This window comes from Sorex fumeus, unplaced genomic scaffold (assembly GCF_029834395.1).
Source record: "Sorex fumeus unplaced genomic scaffold, SorFum_2.1 ptg000072l, whole genome shotgun sequence".
Classification (NCBI taxonomy): domain Eukaryota; kingdom Metazoa; phylum Chordata; class Mammalia; order Eulipotyphla; family Soricidae; genus Sorex; species Sorex fumeus.
In genome coordinates, this window is record NW_026606129.1 from 20,342,104 (window position 1) to 20,347,051 (window position 4,948).

Below are 4,948 nucleotides of genomic sequence, written 5' to 3' on the forward strand. Positions count from 1 at the left end.
CTAAATGTGTAAGCACTATATAGGTATATAAAGCCAGGAGTGTGTGACATCACAACAATTAAAGTTGGAAAACGAATCATTCAAAATAATTCTCAGATATTTCTGTGGCAATATTTGAACAGTTTTAATATATAAATATTGAATTTTCTTGATTTTATGTGATTGGTCATTTAAGTTTAAGCATTAAATGGAATGCTGTAGATGCTTTAGGTAGAAAATTCTACTGATACTAGATGCAGAATTTCTTTTCCACAGCTTTTTCCTTAGCTATTCAGTTACCTATTTTTAAAATCATTCTGACACATTTAGCTTAGGTTATTTGATGTGTTGTGATGGCCTTTTGGAGGATCTGGGTGGAGGATGCTCGACTCCAATCCGAGTAGTCACTTTCTTCTAAAGGGTCTCATTCCCCTAAAGAGCCTTGAATATAATCTCAGGGCTAGGATGAAAGAGACGTTACTGGGGCCTGCTCGAGGCAATCGACGAATAACAGGATGAATGAATGAATGAATGAATGAATGATGGTCTTTTAAAATAAAGGATAAATTTAACATCCTTCCTTGAGCTTCGGTGTTTGTTGCACAGAATAATTAATTTTACTCCTTAATTTAAAAAAATAAGTTTACTGGACAGTATTAATTGCTGTCTTAATTAAATGAATATAGTTGGAAACATAAGAATTCCTGGATGCAATGAACGTTATGTAATTTCTACTTCCTAAAGTATATGCCCTTGCTTGGAAAATTTTTTTCTTCTCCAGTATTTTAACCTGAAGTTTCTGTCCTTTCTAATTTAGCCTTTATGGCTATGCTGAAAATATCCCACCTTCCCATGTTTATCAGTTCTATTGTAGTTGAGCCAATTCTTTATTTCTTTGCTTCTCACCTGTTTCTGTCTATTTATTTGTGTATAAGATGTCAAAGGAAAATGAAAAGTAACACCTCAAAATACCACCTTGAAAAAGAAAATGCCAACAAATTCTTTTCTGCACCTGAAGCTTTTAATTCTTTAATCCACCATGGAATGTTGCTTAATTACATATTTTATTATGCATAACTGAAAATTATGTACTTTAGTTTCAACAATGATATGAAAGCACGCATTGTTTATAAATAAAGAGAGGCTGGCTTCTATTTTTTTATGTTACAAATATTTGTAGAATTCTCAGAGGCTCTTCTTCTAAAATTGGATTTCTGAAAACTTTCACAGAATTCTGAGAAAACTTTGGAGATTTAATATTTTTTCTAGAAATCAGGAAATTCATTACCTTGCAAAAAGTAAAATTATGTCCCAACATCTTTACGAGAAAAAAACCATTGAACATTTGGGGATTTTTTGAAAGGGGAGGTTATGCCACACCCTGAGGTGCTCAGTGCTTACTCTTGGCTCTCTGTTTGGGAAATGCTTGGCTCTCCTGTCCTGGAAATGCTCAGGGGACCATACGGGGTGCCTGGGATCAAACCTAGGTCAGCTGTCTTTTATGCAAGAACCCTGACTGCTAAACTATTTCTCAGTCTTCCCCAGTTTGGATTTTTAAAGAAGTTTTATCTTAGTTTTAATGAGTGACAAAGTATTTATTAGCTGGAAAATAGTACATTGTTGGATCAGGTGATACATACATTCTTTGTTAGTTCTTTATACTACTTTCTACTTTTTCATGTATTAGAAACCTCCACTATTAAGGGCTGGAAAGCTAGTACAGAGAACAAAACACCTCTCTTGCATGCTGCTGGCTGAAGTTCAATTCCTAGCACCATATATAGTCCCCTGAGCACTTACTTCTAGGAGTGAGCCCCTAGCACAAAGTAAGGAATAATCCCTGAGTACTGCTATATGTCTCCTCTCCCCTTCCAAAAAAAGAAAATCCCTATGTCAAAATATTCTTTTGATCAGGCCACATACCCAATGAATAGTGCTTGGAAGCTTTTACTGGGGCTGTGCTTGGGGGTTGCTTTCAGTCATACTCCAGGAACTATGAGGTGCTGGAAATAGAGCCCAGAGCTCCAGAGTACAGAGCAAGGGTTCCAGACCTCTGAGCCATGTCCCCAATCCTCAGGTGCACTTAAAAAAATATTGGTGAAGAAGCAGGATTTATTGTGGTGGGTTGGAATGGGGTTGAATGCTGGGGTGGTGAGCAGGAGCTTGGGGTTGTGGACAGTTCCTAGACTCTCAGTTGAACCATTCCCACTATTTGTCCAGAGGCCCATGACTAGGAATCCGACTCCATAGCCATCTAGTTTGAGTTGCTTTTCAGTCACTATGACTTTAGATTCTTACACATTAAATTTGGTAAAGCCCCACTTCTTGGAGATGTGGCTCTACTGGTGTTCAGGGAACTTGAACTTGGCCCTACGCAGAGTCTCAATGACATGCTCCTTGTTCGACGCTTGGGTAGAGAGACATGATGAATTGGCTGATGTGGAGAACGGCCACTGAGCCCTGGGGCTTTCTAAAGGGTCCCCAATATAGCTGCTTGAAGCCTGAGACTGGGGAAAGCAAGGGCTGTCTCCAAGGTCCCTTCAAACAGCCCATAGAAGCTACAGGTTGGGGACACTACCAAAGAGGCTGCTTGCTGGTTGCAGCCATTGCACACCAAGACCCATCGAGGAGAGACGGTGGTCAGTTTAATTGACTACAGGTTCTTAAAAGAACAAATTTTTTTATTTCATGGATAGTATAGCAGAAGTTTAGGGTAATTACCTCGTACACTTTGTTTACTTAATGATGGCATTTTTTTCAAATTAACAATGATATGTTACATGATATTTTTGAAAATTCTGAATTCTTCCCCTCCCCTACATTTGAGTCTTATGTGTTGGTGGTGTTTGATTGTCACTGTTGTGTGGTGCTAGGAATCATATTCAGACTCACACACTAAGGTGGTATTTTACCCAGTCTTATCACTGGTCCTTGAAAAGGCTTTAAATTAAGCCTTAAAATGCTGGGACAAAAAGGTGGAAGAAACTTGTAGACAACTTGAGTTTGAGAACAAGAGGGTCACAAAACAATTGAACCTATCATTACCATAGTTGTTTTTCCTTCCCTTGTTGGTGAGGTGGGAATTTCAAGGCTGGTCCTGGGTTTCTCCATTGAGCGGAGAGTTTTGAACCATTGTGGTGCATGGCAGTGTTTTAGGAAATGAAGTATCTATGAATGTGGTTGGTATCTTTGTACCAACGAGTTTGGTTAACATATAGTTGGATGTTAAAATTGGAGACAGGAATAGTGAAACTTGTCCCCACATTAAGATGCTGTCAGAAAGGTGTGTGCTCTGGAAAATGCTCATTTTACACATTATCAGACTTTGATGAATGGATGCACCCATTTAAATGTTTGACCCACCTCACACTGCCTATTTAGCAGGCTCTACTGGTTGAGTGGAAAATCACTGCAGCATGTGGGGGGGGGGGGGGAGTGTTTGGGTGGGGAAAGTGACTATATATATTAAAGAGTACTAAATGGTCTTTAGAATTTACAGAAATCAATTTGAATACCACAGAAAGCAGATATTTAATTAATACTATATAATGTTGGACATTAACATTGTGAAAATGCTTCATTTGGGAGTTTGTTTTTTTTTTTTTGTATTTCCTTTGCAAGGCAAGAAAAGTAATACACCACAACTACTGCAATTCCTATTAATCGCTATCAGAGAAGTGACCAACTCAGGGCTTTTAATCATATCATTAGCAGTTGAAATACAGTTGCCAGGTCTTTAAGCACAACTTTGGTATAAGGCAAGGCGCCAAGAAGGAAATTTTGTGTAATCATTTTTATAAAATTAATTTTAGAAATGTGTATGATGCACATAAACAGTATTGCAAGAAAGGCTTAAAAATGTTGCTCATGTTTTAAACATTAATTTCAAACTATCTTTTATTTCAACATTTGATAATACTAAACAGGTATAAAATACTGGACATACACCTTCCACATTTCTTTAATAAGTGTAATTTATATTTTATCAAAACTGTGCAGGTTAATAGATTAAGGTGTCTCCTTTGCCAAACATGCAAATATCTACTATTTATTTACATTGAAAGGATTGTTTCAGAACACGGAATCCACACCCCTTAAAAAATAAAAATATTATTTTGTAAGGTAGACTAATATTGGTATCTCCTGATATGTTAGATTAGTATTTTGGATGTTAATTTCCACACTATCATGCAAATTTCTGGTTTGCTTTAAATTACAAGTATTAATTCCATTAGGTACCTAATAGGGTATATACAGTTTAATTGTTCTTTATTTTTTTTAAATATCACCAGGCAGTTCAGAATACCTCATTTATTGATAATACTGTGACAGTCAAGGACCTTAATATCAGCCAATAACAATAGGGAATATTGTGAATTTAATAATGGAATGTATTGGATTGTCACTTTTACTCAATCTTGAATTATCTGAAAGGATTTTCTAGGCAAGCTATGTTTTAGATAAGCACAGTTAAGTATAGATATTACTACTTGGGGAAAAACACTTTCTAATCTCAGAACTCCTTAGGACTAAATATTGATACACATTTTATACATATTATGTACAGTTTGTAACCAAGTGCCACACAACTAGGGCACATAAAATAGTTACCTTGGATTTCAAAGGTTGTGTCAACTCTGCATATTATGTGCCAAGGAGATACGATCAACATTGTTTTTTGCATAATGTGCAAGTATTATATGGCCACAGAGTATATTACAAATTAGTGGCAAAGTGCTGAGGGAAGAAACCTATGACAGATTCAGATGTGCAGGATTGAATATTACCTGTAAACTGCCTGACTCTGCTAAGGTCTTAACAGCACAAAGTGCTCTGTCATGCACAGCTTTTAAAAGTCTCTGAAATACTTGGGACACAATGAAGCTTGTTCAGAGAATTTTACCAGTCATTGGCAACAACATCGAAGCAGGAGTAAGAAAGGAAATGGTGGTCACACGGGAGTGAATAG

The 4,948-nt window shown here is 36.8% G+C and overlaps 1 non-coding gene across 1 annotated transcript; it reads right to left on the minus strand.

The window, feature by feature from the left end:
- Positions 1-2,500: 2,500 nt before the first annotated feature.
- Positions 2,501-2,638, minus strand: LOC130037961 (small nucleolar RNA SNORA70). Its single transcript, XR_008794540.1, has one exon. It is a non-coding gene; the product is annotated as a small nucleolar RNA SNORA70 (small nucleolar RNA).
- Positions 2,639-4,948: the final 2,310 nt, after the last annotated feature.